Below are 16,075 nucleotides of genomic sequence, written 5' to 3'. Positions count from 1 at the left end.
TGCAGGACATACTCATTTCTGCTGCTTACTTCGCAATCCTGAATCTGAGAGACAGTCTAGAAAATCTGGTAGTTTTAAGTTCTGGAAATTAAAACAGAAATAGAGTATTTGCATGTAGTAATAAATAGGAAATCTAAATTTTACTTCTGCAGAGAAAGATTATTCCATCTTCCTGAAGTATGCAGGAATCCGTTGCTGTTTGTGTTCACACTCTACCTTATAATGTTCTTTTAAGCAAAGTAGGCTTAATTATCTAAATAACTGTAAATTAACTTAGAGTGTGTATGTCAGGTACTTGTCACACATGGCTAGCCACATTGCAGACATCACACAAACAACTGCAGTTACACAGGTCTGAGAAAGGGAAGACCCCCCCCCAGCAAATCCAGTTCAAGTCACCAGTAACTCTGCTAAAATTAATAGAATTAAAAAGTAGTGAAATCAGGATCTATTAAGGGTAAAGGATTTGTTCTTAGAGTGAATGTCCTTAGGAAACCAGAGATGTCTCTATTAATTTTTAAGAGTGGCTGTTATTTGGTACTTCTGGTTTTCATACATTCATGAAACTGGAATTAGTCCTTTTAACTGAAGATACCAGCTAAGATCCTCACCTGGTACAATACCACAAAAAGCAATCAGTCATATTTAAACATTGCTACCTATCAATATTAGGGGAATTGGATCTACTTAAATTACAACTATAAAGCAGTAGTACAGCAACTGCCTTGAATGCAGATGTGTGCATAGAAACAGAAACAGCAGCAGCCGTTGTCAGTGGCAAAGTTATTTTCAAACGTTTCTCAGTGTTACCCATAGGGACCTCTGGTGGGGAAAGAGCAGTAAGGCTTCAAGGTCTTCCGAGATCACAAAATTGGATAGATTTAATTTTTTTAACTGACCTGCTAATCCATCAACGCTCTAAACAGATCACTGCTTTTTAGCATGATGAGTTCAAAAGACCAGTGAAGGAGAGCACCAGGTGATGAGCCGAAGTTGGTGGTTTGTACTGAGCAGGACAGAGGTCCGCTGGTGGTACACTCATGCGTGCAAGGTGGGTCTCCCCAACAGCTGGGCTCAGATGCTCACTCTGCCCAGTAGCTGGTCCCCAGATCCCAGTCTCCCCCATTGCTGGCACCTAGACATAGAAGACCTCAAGGCCACAGCCCCGCTCCAGTTGCTGGTACAGACCATTTCGCCAGCACGCACGCTGGCCAGGACTGCCCTGGTCCTCCAGTAGGCACGCACATGCATGAGGGTCTCGCCTCTAGGGACCCACAGACCCTATGGTCTCTCCAGCAGCTGGCTGGGACTCTCCCAGTCCCCAATAGCCCGCTCCACTGTAGCCTCACCTTTAGAGGACACCCACAGCTCCCAGGCCATTTTACCCACTCCCTGGCTGGTCACACTTGATCTGTGCTAGTGCTCACACACTCAGTTGCACACCCACGCTCAGTCCAGATGCTGGCACGAGGGCAACACACAGCCCTGTGGCCTGCGGTCCTGTTCCAGGAGCCGGCTCTTGGTTTCAATCACTCTGGTCTCTCCGCCTCTGGCTGGTATCCAGGCACAGGGGCGACACTGACCCGTGGTCTGAATCCAGTCACTGCCACCCAGACTCACCCCTGCCCCACACCTACATGCCGAGTGGATAGTCCCTCATCCAGGAAAAGTCTTAGAAAGGGATTTAGCAAGAAGACAGGACAGACTGCACTAATCAGGACCATGGCATGGCCAGATAAGCGTACATGCAACCAGCCCTTTTATTCCATTATCCCTCTGTCTTTCCCACGCTTGTTCCTCCCCAAATCATCTAAATCCCTCCCTTTCCTCACCTTTGGTTTCTCCCCTAAGCATCCCATAATAAACCCTATGCAATCCCAAAATGCTTTTGCCTTGCATCCCAAAATGTATTCCATTCCCCTAGGGAGAAACCTCCCTCAGTTCAAAAGGTGCTCCAGGGCTGACTCCTCGTGATGGGTGTCACACCTGGGACACTGGGGCTGAGGCTCTCCCGGGACAGCCCTGGGAGGGACCAGACAGGGTGTCCCCTCCTCTCAATCCCCAGGCTGGGTTCCTGTCTGCCTTTGTGTATCCCGGTGCTCCTCTGGGCTTGGGGAGATGGGCCTTTGATGGGCCGACGGCTCCTGGGATGGGCCTGGGGGTAAGCTGGCAGGATATTATTTGGGGTCCCCCCACCCACCATTGTCTCCCTCTGCTCCTTTGTGGGTGTGTACAGGGAGCTTTTATCACATAACCTAAAGGACAATACATTTAAACTTTGATTATATTTAGAATGACTTATAAATATAATGTCTCATTAAAGTCTTTTTTAGAAATATCAAAATAGATGTTGTCAGAATTTCCTTCACTTTTTTCAAAGCTGTCTACATTAAAATAAAATAAAAGTTTATGTTGAATTTGTTAAAAAGCAAAAGAGAACTTTAGTTAAAGTATACCACATTTCCTAAACGGACTATTTTGCTTATTTCAAAATACCTTGTTCAAAACAAATACCTTGTTTGGAACTCATCAGATATGCCAATCTGAAAAAAACCTAAACCATTATATCCATTATTTTTTCTCCCCCTTTTTCCTTGATTCTTTTTCCATTTAAGCAAAGAAACCAAGAGAAGACTTTGCAACATACCCTGAACGTGACCCATTTTGGCTCTAGCAACAACGAGACTCCCTATCGGGAAGCCAGGACAGAGACCCCACATCCTGTAAGAGCAGCTCAGGCTTCATCAGCCAGACCATCCCTAACAAGTACAACTACTTCTGTGGGGTAGCACACAAGTAAGAGGTGGCACTCTTGAGGATTTGCTGCTTCTGAGTTACTACAATCTATTCAGTGAAATTTAATGAATTGGCTTCCCAGTTTGAGTATACTTTTCCAGTTATACAAAACTGAATAAAGGAAAGAAAGACCATAAACTTTTCTCTACTACAACACTAAATGTGTATCTCAGTATTCTTAGAAAGTAGAGTGCTTTCTAGGAATAGGCATATATTTATGCATACTTGTGTTATGCACTATACTCCTATGAACAGCTCAAAGGTCATCTCTACATGATCTTATAGACTCTACATCTTCCACGTGGAAACAGAAGCACAGTGAGAAATAATGTTGCTTTACTATAAAGAGAAGAGACAGGCTGTTGGGACAGCCTGAAGCAATAAACTCACCTCCTGCCTGTAAATAACAATGGTGCCAACATAGTAATAACTCTTAAAAACATTAACATGAGAATGTACAGATCAGTTCTGCATAACATTCAAAGATAACAAGTCAATAAATAATTTACACTGCTACACTTGTTTAAATTGTATTTCATGTTTCCTAGGAACACAACATAACTTGGGTAATGCTTACTGACAGGTGACAGATTGTCTCCATAGAGTTATGGAAACAATGTTCTGCACAATACTGTTCGCTACAGCAAAATTAGTACTTAAGCTAAAAAATGCTGGGCACTTTTTCTTTTTGTCAAGGTTCTCATGTTAAACCATCCCAGTCCAACATAGCTAAAAATGGAGCAAGTAGTGTAAATACAGAATTATAAATATTAAAGAAAGTTTGTATCAAATAGTGTGCCAAAAGGACAAGCACAGCACAGAAGACTGATTTTGTTTTCTGTGGATTTTCATAGTAATAAAAATTTAAGTCATTTTCATCATAGTATAACATAACCCTGGGATATCACGAATAACTGTTCTATACCATAGAAATTGCATCACATAACTAATAAACTACCTCACTCAGAACTGCCAGGTTGTAGCTCATTTTAGCTGTTATGGTAAGAAAATGTACAGGGACTTTTAACAGGATGGGATCTGTCACGTCCCAATTTCTCAGGACAATGACTCAGGTTTGCCGATTCCCAGGTCAGGATTAAGATGAAACGACACCAGGGATCCTTTAACTTCACAAAACTCAATTTTTATTTGCTCACAACAAGAATTGGCGTGCTCACCACCAAAATTGGTATGCTTACAACAAAAATTGGCATGAAACTATGTCAGTAAACTGTGTAACATGTGCTAACCATGCATCACCAAACATATACTACAGGCCTTGCTTATTTGGGAATCAGTTCAGGGAAGACAGTAAGACGAGCCCTCCCGTTGGGTCAGGAGGTTCAGAGCAGACCCCCTTGCTTTCTAGATTCCCTCTCAGAGAGGAACCCAGGGGCGGCTGGGTCCACTCCTAGTCCCAGACTTGGTCAACGGTTTATGTCTAAAGGGATGACGTGTAGGGATTATGGGAAAGGAAAAGGGCAAGAGAGAGAGAGAAGAGAAAGATCTCACTGGTCCTGGGACCAGCGTTGGTCCAGTCAGCGGAGGGATCCGGTTCCAGTGGGCTTGTGCACCTGGGGCTTCAGTTTGTGTCCTTTTATCATCCCTGCCCTTCCTTCGGGCAGGTATTAGGCTAATTAGGTGTCCTGAGCAGTTCGTAAGCCTTTGGGCTTGGGGGTCGTTTGGGGAGTAATTCCCCTTTCCCTGCATGGTGAGTTGCCCTGCTCAGCACATCAGAACAGGGAGCTGCGCACCCTCCTGCTGCTGATGGGCTGCTTTTCACCTGGGGTTCCTCACTAGGCAGAGTTCCTTGTTATGCAGAGTTAGTCCTTAAGCAGAACTTGCCCCACCCACAATGTTTGAGACATTAACTCTTTCAGTCTTTCACAGGATCTTACTCATAGTTAAATGTCGCACAGATCTTGTCTCCGATTTTTTTTTTATTGTTATTACAGACTGGTGTATTTTTCACTGACCAGTTATCACAAACTCACCCCCAGATTACTTTCAGACTCTGCAACAGCTTTTCTCCACTGTCTCACCTGAGCATGGGGGACTTCTTCAAGACCTGGGCTTATTTCAGCTGACCCAATTGGTAGATGTTCTTAGCTTCCCCAAGAGTATAAAATAATCTTTTAGGACTGAGAGGCAGTGAGTGGGCAGAAGTAAAGTAGTTTCTTACAGGAACAGTCAGCCTCAGGAGCAACAAGATTGATGGCAAGTATTAACAGTAAAGATAAACCCAAGGCAGGGTGCCAAGCACTATACAACTTGCATGACATGCATTTGGTAGCCCTGTCCTAAAGGCCACCCCAGATCTCATACATCTTGCTGTGCTGTAGCTAGACAGCTGCAGTTTTTCTCTTACCACACATACCCAGTGGGTAGAGTTTTTGACCAGGTAGTATTTTGTATTTGCTTGCTTGCATTGTCCCATAAGAGAAGCCCAGGAGGCAATCAGAATTTCTGGCTGGGAGACATCCAGCCTGAAGTAGAGAGAGAAGTGGGAGAAATTGGTAAAACTAATGAAAACATCCCAGGTTTACTTATGTCACAGGCTAGTACTTAAGAGAGCAGACAGAAGCGTTGTATTCCTTCAATACCAGGTACATGCATTAAACAGCCTGTTCTAATAGGTGACTGTGCAAGACCTTAAGGTTGGGCAGGGGTTGTAGTTTGTTTTTACAAATAAGTGTTATACCACTCAGGGAGAATTAAGAGTCCTAACTGTATTTATTTTCTGTGGCCCTAAAATATAACCTGTCCCTGAGAAGCCTGGTGCTAGGCAACTTCTTTATACTTGCCTCCTGACAATGAATTATGCTCACCTGAGGAGAGAGCAAACAATTCTTTGTTGTCAGTCATGACAAAGCCAGTCGTAGCTTACATGGTGAGTATCGAATTCGTATTACATACTTTTCTCTTCACAATTGATTTACAGGATAAACAAGCACATGGAACACAGAGTAAGTTTAAAAAAAAAATGAATAAATGAATCAACCTGTCTCACTGCTCGGAGCCCTTCACAAAGCAGAAAAAGCCTGAAATATGCAATAAAGTTACTACAAAATGCATCACACACACATACATCTACTGAATTATATGTTTGTATTATCACAGTACTTCGGTAAGCCCTAATCATGAACCATGACAAGCCACTTCAATCAGCATGCTATAAATAAAAAAAAAATTACACTATTCCAGTGCAATTACTCTGAGAAACGTACCTGAAGTAGAATGCAATGAGTGCTTACAAGCATCTTCCCCACAGCTTAAATTATAGGAGTATAATTTTGCTGCGCTTATAAAATGATGTTAACCTAGTTTTTAGAAGTCAAATATGAAAATGGTGAGGAACTGGATTATTGTACGTACAAGAAACCGTGGGCAACTGAGACAGCCCTCAGAATTTCTGATTATTCTATATCTAAAAAGCTAAACCTCTTCTGCTCTTGCAAGTAGAAGTATTTCATTGTGTAGTGTTGACACATCTTTGTTTCATGTCCCAGAAGATGGCAGCAGTCCCACAGTATTTCATGGATTTAGAGACTGACTGCTCTCAAGCCTGGTTGTGCTTTTTTACAGCTAACTTTCTCTCTTTAACCACTAAAGAAGTAAATATTCCTTATCATCACCTTGCTACTGACATACAGTTTTCACCTGACAATTTACCACCTATTCATGGGGGGGGGGTGGGGGGGTGGTAATTTATTTTGAATGAAACTAAAACCACTTGTATTAAAACACTTTATTAATGGCCTTCTGAAAGGACATGCAATACTATTTATTTACTGTTTGCTGACACTGAGGAGATACTAAAAAATACTAAAAGCTCTGTGCTCATCTTAAGCATTACATTCTGTTTCTCCAGCTCTTCCACAGAGGTTTAACGGATGCCTGAGAGAACTATAAATACCTAATAAAAAAAAAAACATTTAGTCAGATTTGCAGTGAAAGAGCATGTACTTTGTTTAAACAAAGCCAGTTGGTTATTTTTGTTTACGGAGGAATAGTTTCGATTAACACAATATCTCTATTAAAGCAATTACACTTTTCATATCATGAAAGAAGGAATAAAATGTTCATACCATGCTAATTATGACAATCTTAGCACTGCTTATATTTCACCAGTGCTAAATGACACACACTGAATGCTACAGAAGAAAAGTGCAATCTCATGAGATTCCAGTGTCCTGAAATGCCTTGCTAACAGGCCAGACGAGCAACAGAAACTGATGAAGGCCAGGACTGTAGATGGATTTAGTGTTAGAGACTAGAACTGCAACTGCTAACTTTATATTCTTTCATCAATTTTAAGACCACATTTAGGATCTCTTCTGAAAATCTCTTTCCTGGTTTCATAAGGAGCTTTCAGCACATCTTGGAATGCTCTGAGCGCGAACTCAAGACTGAGAAAGACTCCTAGCACACTCTGAATATTATCTGTAAGAAATGAATAAAACTAAAAAAGTGAAGAAAAAGGTGGAAAGAGGCAACTTAAATACACGAAAACTCAGTTCTTACTAACTACCAACTATGAAGAATTCAGAGAGCAACGGTTGCCAGTTTTAGTGTGTAGAAATGGATTCTTGCAATGTTTTCTTCATAGACCAAATATTTTAAAACTTAGAATTTCAGATTTCAAGGATCTCTTGATTATTTAAGGAAAGTTCTGGCCTAAGTAAGTGCAGAGAAAAATTTGAAAAATATGTGCCAAGCAAAGGTTTAAAAAAAGTATAAGGTGACGTCTGCTATGCTCTGGCATCGCAGAATTTTTAGGCAACTTGTTACATCGGAGGTCTAACTGGCAATTTTGTAAGCTTCAACTTGGCAATGAATGAAGCCACCTGAATTCATGTTTGGGACTGAAACCAGAACTTTGGGTTTTACAGTATTTATCTCATTTTTCTTTGAATCATCTTCATTTAGAGAACTTGAAGTGAATACAAAACAACTGATCGAAATCTAACAGACTTGAATGTTTGCTTTGAGTTTCTCCCTTCATTTCATAACTTCCCATGATACTCCCCAGTACATCTTTGAGAGCCCTGATTCCTAAAATCTCTAGTAGATGTGAGGTACGCTAAAAATCAATGCTGCTTCCTTCCTAGTACTATATTCTTTCCCTTAAATGAACTGGCATCAATGAAAAGTGACAAAACACACTCGCCTTGAAACACATTTACAACAATGCTACAGAAAGTTAGGAAATCTCTTTTTTCCTTTCGCTCTTAAGAATGTAACAAACTTAGATGTGAAAAAGACCAATTTAAAAAAACGTGTTTTCCCATCTAGCCCTGGATGCTTTCTTTGATCTTGCAGAGTAGCCTTCATAAAGCAGCAAATTAACACAGAGCTAACAAGAGTTGAATTTACACCTATTTTCTGGTTATGAGCATGTGTGGGTTTTTTACATTTCATACATACTAGAGTTAACAATTACAATATTTTGTTCTTCATAAACAAGAACCTGCCAAGGGAATGCTTCTTTCTCATACTTCCCCTCACATTCCCACATGAAGTATATATTTATAGCAATGAAACAAAAATTATGTGAGAAGCCATGTTAGACGTAGAAATTTGCTCTCCAACCTTTTTATTTTTATACTTGTCATGTAGGAGGTTTTTTCCTGTATATGTCACACTCCTAAGACATCAATGCAAACCATTGCTGAACACTTAAGATCTTATTCTGCCTACATTTCAAACAAAATGTAAGCAGGGACTTTTGTGCTTAGTTCAAGTAAACCAGAAAACAAACACCCTCCTGTGTGGCAAGCTGGATCTGCTCCCCCACCCATGAGAGAAGTTTTAGGGAGGGATGGGACTTCTTGTCTGGGAGAAATGGAGAAACAGAGAAATGAAGAAATGGAAAGGCGAGGTGAGGCGAGGGTAGAATTACCCCTTCCAAAAGGAGCAAACTGGAAGCTTGGACCAACCTATCTCATGGCTGAGATGCGGTTGCACAGTGCCTATGAACCCTCCGCTTAGCCTTTTCTACTTTTAAAAAGATGGTCGCACAACGTTTAGGATCAGTTCTGAGTAAAGGAGGATTTCCATTTTGGCAATGTGTTTGGCACAGCTGAAATACAAAATGAAAGTAGAATAAACAAAATATCAAAAAGCTCAATATCATCAGAATCTTATTCCAGAAATACATAATGATTCTTCAGCTCGGGCTTCCACCTGCACTCTGGTCATTCAATAGAGGTATGAATACACAAACATACATGGTTTTATTTGTGTTTATATTTTAGTTATAAAAATGTGGGGCTTGGGGTATTGGCTATCCAGGTGGTTTTAAGTACCTTTAAGAGTCTGTAAGTTTCATCTTTCTAATATTATTTTAAAATCTAGATTACGGAATATCCATATTGTTGTTTCTTTCTGAATCCAAATAAACGTGTATGTAAGGAAGCAAAGAAAGCTTATGTTCTGTAGTACTTAAAATTGCTCTGAGGTAAGTCATTACCCTGCTATGAAACTTTTTACTTTTTTAACATATTTAATATTAATTTTAACAGTTCTCCCTTCTCCCCCAATCACTGCTGAGTTACTAAGTCAAGTCCAACATGCCAGTTATCTTCAGACTTTCTCATTCACAAAGTATTTTTGTATTCTATAATCAGACAGGAAAATTTCTGTACCTCTGTGACATCACCTAGCACTAGATAAATTTTAATGGTATTTTCAACACAGAGAAATATTTGGCAGTTAGAATGTAGCAATCTTACTTATCACTTAGAAATGTTGACATCCTGATACATTAAAGTTTTTCTTCACTAATTGGTGTGATTAAAGTATCATAGTCAGGGGTCTTAATATGAAACGTCACTGTGAGCTACATTAATCATGTATTCTCAAACTGAAAGTCACACAGAAGGATTTATTCTGTCCTGATTAGTCTGAAATTAATTCTATATTGAAGGCACCTTGCAAGTGATTTATTTACAACAGAGTACAGTAATGCTTCTACTTGGAATGAGACGGATATGATAGGGACGCAGATCAATTTTAACAGCTAAAATGTTAATTTTAACACATGAAAGTCATTACACAATTACCAAGCAGAGATGTCATGAAAGTAATGGGCAAAACATCTTTAAAATTGTGAAAGCGCATAGAGACTGTTCTTTTATCATGTTTTCTTTGGCAGCAAAGTCAGTTTAGGAAGTTCCTGTTCCTCAGTCCTCTCAGCCCCGTCCCTCCTGGCTCCTGCAGAAGCCCTTTCCCTACCAGATGTGCTGGTACAGCTTTTATAGAGCGCTTTGTCATTGCAATGATCTCCATTAAAATAATAAGCCCTCAAAAGCAAAAGTGTTGTTTTAAGCTGGTCTTTTCACCAGTGTTTTGTACAAAAAAAAAGTAACACTGGTGCAAATGAGGGACAGCGAGAGACAGTATACAAGCAGGTATCACAGGAAAATTAGGTGTCTGTAAAAATGGCTTTACTGCAAAACAAAGTATGCCATGTAGTTCTATCTAATAGGTCATATTACCTTATCAGTGAGAAACAGAAACAGCTTTCACAGGCTGTTTTCTCAGGGAATAGCTCCAATGAAGCCAACACAGTTGTACTGGTGTGAAAATGGAGAGATTTAAAAATCATGTAAGATTAGCTTCTAAATGAGATCATAATCAGGGTGCTGTAGCTTAATTTTCTCAGACCATATGCTCAGCTGTATCCTTGAACAAGGGCAAAATCATGTCCCCTGAGAGATGTTGTGTAAGCATGTTCTGGCCCTGTGCACCTGTGGTTCAAGGGGACAGGTCCCTGCCCTCTGCCAACGCCAGCCAGGAGAGCTACGTGGCTGCAGATGGGGGGACAACTGCGGTGATTCTGCAAGCAGAGATTTATAGGCACTGAAAACACCTCCTGAAACCTTGCTAGACTGGGTTAGAGAACACTGCCGTAGTGCCTTATTCCACTCACACTCCAGACTGAACGCATGATCTCAACTTTGCTTTCAAGTAAAAGCCAGGTTAGTACTGCATGCATGTATTGTATGCCTTTATTCCCACAAGTAAATAAAATAGAGTTATGCAGTTATATGTTTCATATTGTGGATATGGGTTCGAGGAACCTTCTGGGAAGAGACTGTTTCACAGGAGCTGCTGTGGGTTTTGGTCACCATGGTCCTCCCCTCCCCAGCACCCCTTTTCTCTGCCATGCTTTCACACTGCCTCCTTCTTGCTGGCTCCAGCACTCATCAGCCTTCAGTAAGCCATTCCAGATCATTAACCCAACAGATAACAATTCATTATTCTCTGTAGCTAGATTTACAGTGCTTAGAGATGGAAAAAGAATTGAAATAAGCTTCAAAGCTTCAAGCACAATACCCACAGTTCCATCTCGTCATACCAGAAATTTAAACCATCCTTTATAGATCTGCAGAGAACAATCCACTGCCCTACCTGATTTTAGCTGTTGATAGGCTGCATTCCATAGCACATGCAGAAATAGAGAACTGTTGTGAATACACGTTCTCTTCCTAACCAAACCCCCCTCAAATTAAACAGTTAATTCTTCAGCTTAACTGCAAACTTTATCACTTACATTAGACATTCTTTCTAAACACTGATAAAATCATTAAGCAGCAGAGGCCGAAGAACTGATCTCTGCAGGGTGTCATGAGAAACACAATCACTCAGTAATGATTTCTTATTTATAATTACTATTGGGACTTGTCACTTAATCAGTCCTAAATTCATTAGTGCCATGTTGATTTTGTATCACTCTGGATAATTGATCAAAATGCCATGCAACACTAAGTCAAATGCCTTACAGGAACAAGTCTGCTACATTAAAAATATTACCTTTATCAACCAAACTTGCAATCTCATCAAGAACTGATGCCACAAGCAGCCATTCTATCATTTTGTCCAGGATCAATGTCACAGCTGATGGACTAATCACTTTTTATATTATCTTATTCAATCTTGTTGACTCTTGGTACAATGCTAGCTTTCTGCCAGCTCAGGGAGCTTCTTGGCCAGCTGTTGGATGAAGACTTTCTGGAACTGCTGGTTTAAGAATCTCTGTCTTTATTCATCACCCTATTCTGAGTGGCAGTTTAGTTAGAACATATTTATTTACTCATCATTCTTCAACACAAATATATCATCTGTTTGTTTGTTTTTTTCCCAAATGAAGAACATAAACTTAATGGAAAAATCAAAGCTTCTGAATTGTTCTTGAGAACTCCACAATATCTACCTAACAATGAGCCAATACTACTGGTACGTTCCTTAGAAGTTTCTTTGCATTGTCCTTAACACTTCTGATATGTATTTTTTTTTTGCTTACCAATTTTCTATCCTTCTTTGCATATAACTTACAGCTTTTTGTGTGAGTGTACAAATTTTTCCATTTGAATATTGTTGGTGGTCTTGCAGATAAGCTTATGATAGCTGCTATTTAACACCAGCCTTACCTGAAGCTGGAAATAGGCCAGCCAAAGCACTTCTAATTAGCACAGTGGCGGCAGAGGCTTAAGCATTAGATTGTGGTTTTAGAATGCATCATTTTTCTTGAAGAATTTTCTGCTTTTTTAACATGGGGTCTTCTGAAAAGGAGTTTTATATGATCACAACAATCATTTATTTATGTGTGTGTGTGCATCTAGCTTTCCTTCCTCAGTATCCCCATTAGTATTTGAACCTACAGTTCAGTTTCTACTCAGTTTGCCAGGGGTAAGATGTCCCTACATCACCAACAAATTAATGAAAAATCAACATGCAAGATAATACAGAAAAATTAACTGTAGGGGTGATTGCCATCATCATCTCATGCCTCAGAGGATCTATGTGGGACAGTAGCATTATATTTGCCACAGCTGTGAACAGAGCTACTACTAGTTTACATGCATTGTCAGACAGATCTGGGGGAAAGTACGCTTCCTTATTTCTTGTAGTCATGCACGAAAACTACATAGTTTGTTCAAAAAAATATTTCACCTACTTGATTTGATCATAATTGCTATCAACGTTGTGAACTGGCCATGAAAAGCACTGAGAATTTGTATTACCCCCCGTCACGTTTACTAGGAAGTTGCTTATTTAAACCCTAGCAGCTTAGTTATTTTAGCTAAACTAAGATATGCATGTAATAAACACTTTGGTAAAATAAGCTAGTTGAATCACCCTCAAGAAATGCCTTTCTCTTGCCTGAATAACAAGGAAGCTTAGACAGCTAGCTCAGATCAGACACCTAACTTCTAGCTAGCTGAAATCAGTGAGACAAATCTGGCAAAAGGCCTGGAATGGATCACTGGAATGTCCATTGTACGTGTCTGCTTACTTTACCCTAATGACAAAACCGTCAGAACCTTAAAACAGGCCAAATTGTTACCCACAGTCCCCCTGCCCCTCTACTAACATTAGGTTTAATAGATAAATAATTGTTAGGCCTGAATCTAACAGCAGGTCTCCTCCAGGATTTACGAAGTCTTACAGATCAATCAGTCCCATACCCTTCACACCTATCAGTATGCAGAGAAGCTCCATACAAAAATAGAGAAAATGATCCTAGCATGCACAATAGTGCTCCACCATAAACTCTAAAACATGATACACCTTTCTTGGACTATGGGATTCAGGCAAGAGTTAACACATGGACTGGAAATAAAGGGCAGGACTTCATAGACACCAGAGAACAAAAAAAAAAAAAAAAAAGGAAACTGGTATAACCTTTCTTTCTACAGTATGTTTTATGGTGAAAAATAATATTCTATGTGTCAAGGACATACCTTGATCCAATCAGTTCTCTACCAGAAAAAAATATATGGGTCAGAAAACACAGGATGTGAGATTTTACCTATCCCTGACCATAAACAAGGGCTGCTATATATCCAGTAAATAGCAGTATAGTAGTATAGTATAGTAGCAGTACCATTGTATATATGTATGTGACATTCAAAATTGGGCATGCAGTAATAATGTCACCTGGATTAGGTCCAAAAAAGTAGTTCTTTCTGTAAACCCAGGAGGCCAAATTATATAAAACTGGCAGATTGTGGGACTTTTGCCTTCGAGAGGCAATTCTGGATTTCCTGTTGAAAAAATATAATGGCTTACAGCACTAAGAAGATTTATAGAAACATTTTAGTTGATTAGCTTTTATAGTACCAAGAATTCATTGGATACCTAAGCATGTATTATTTGTACTGTTACACATCGAGAAGTGAAATTGGGCCTCACAATTTCAAAAGGATGTGAAGGTCCTTGAATGCATCCAGAGGAGGGCACAAAAGCTGGTGAAAGGGCTGGAAGGCATGTCCTGTGAGGAGCTGCTGAGGACTTTGGGTTTGTCTAGTTTGGAGAGAAGGAGGCTGAGAGGTGACCTCATTGCTCCCTACAGCTCCCTGAGGAGGGGAAGTGGAGAGGGAGGTGCTGAGCTCTTCTCCCTGACACCCAGTGCCAGGATGCATGGGAATGGCTCAAAGCTGCATCCCTCAGGCGAGGTTCAGACTTGACACGAAGAAGCATTTCTTTACCAAGAGGGTGCTCAAACCCCAGAACAGGCTTCCTAGAGAAGTGGTCGATGCCCCATGCTGGTCAGTGTTGAAGAGACATTTGGACAACAAGCTTAATAACATGCTTTACCTCTTGGTCAGCCCTGAAGTGGTCAGGCAGTTGGACTCAATCATTGTTGTAGGCCCCTTCCAACTCAATTCTTCAATTTGATTCGACTCAATTCTGTGCTATGCTATTGTATTCTGTGCTATTCTACTCTATTCCCAGCATCACAATGAGTTGAATAATGATGAGACTATTATTTGCCTGAAATGCCAGTCATTTTTCAGCTCCAAATACACTTTCAAGGACACATATCAGAAAGGTTACAAGTGGTAACATGATTTTATTTTATTTTGCTGAATCTGTTTCTGAGCAGATGCTCACAAGCATTAATACAATGCACATGTGTAGGCAGAAGCAGGCTGATGCAATCCTCATTTTAGCTTGAAAAAACTCCATTTGCAGTCTGGCAAAGTAAAGGGAGAGCTACAAAAAGTTGCAAGTCCCCGATGTCTTGTGGAGAGCTCAATGCTATTGATAGCACATGGGCAACAGCAATCTCTGGTGTTCTCACATGTCTCTTGTGACAAGGAGTTAATGGCACAGTTAGCATCCAGCAGAGATGTTAGGAACTCCATCTCTGGTGGGTGAGCATTCACAGGTCATCCTTGAAGTGCAAACATTTTGAAGTTCCTAGGCCATTCTTGAAGTGCAAACATGGTAGTGTGGTGAAAGGGAGAAACTCCTACTAACTGGGATTGCTGCAGAGCATCCCATCCTACACATAATGGGACAACAGTTGTTCTCAATCCCAAAGGCGTTCTTCTTGCCAAAGAGCTGACAGAACAAAACAACAGTCGCTGACAACTAACTTCCAGTGGTTCCTGGGAGTGGCTGGTGGGAACAACTGTCCTCCAGGACCCTACCTTTGAGCTTCAGTTAGCTTCAGAGCAAGTAACAGAATAATGGTCTGAAATCTCCTGGGGCACCAAGGAAGACCACAGGATACACCTGGATTCAATCTAGACTGTCGTTAAGGAAGACCCAACCAACTTTTTTCAATAACTATTTGCCTGACTGCTATAAAATGTCCCTCAAAAAGAGGTTATAATGCCTTAGAAAGTGTTAAACAACAGTAATTCTAGAGGAAGATACATGTCAGAATAAAAGATCTTAATTAGCTTCTGGAAAGATTCATTCATAAGATCAGATAATGATAGAGTAAAACTACTAATTATAATTCATAATTCATTGTCAAAGCATAACATTACATGCCTACATTCAGTGGCTTAAAATTAGACTTCATTGAAAATAATGCCCATTTTGTCTAGAGTCAAATAGATAATCAAATACTTTTGTATCATGTATAAAGTGGTGTGGGTTTGGGGGTTTTGTGTTTGCTTTTTTAAAGAATGCTTTAATTGAAGGCATTACCCATTTAAAAAGGTATGATTACTATCCAAATGTTTTTGTCATTACATTAAGCACTTTTTTCCTACCTGCTCAATGCCTTAACATCTTGGGGGACATTAAAATTTTGTTGGTTTTTTTTTTGGTGTTTTTTTTTTTTTTTCAGGATCTTATTTAGAAGTCCTACACTCATTGGTCAAGCAATCCAAAAGCTGCCTGCATGTTTGTGAACAGAGTTGAAGTAAAATAATGAGGCTATTGTTTTGTGATGAGCTTAGCCAACACTGAGGTCTGCTCCAACTCCTTTTCTTGTTTGATTTCCCTACGAAGACCTTTACACAAGTACTTGGTC

The sequence above is a fragment of the Aquila chrysaetos genome, chromosome 18 (assembly GCF_900496995.4).
Source record: "Aquila chrysaetos chrysaetos chromosome 18, bAquChr1.4, whole genome shotgun sequence".
In the NCBI taxonomy this organism is placed as follows: Eukaryota; Metazoa; Chordata; class Aves; order Accipitriformes; family Accipitridae; genus Aquila; species Aquila chrysaetos.
This window is presented reverse-complemented; position numbering follows the sequence as displayed.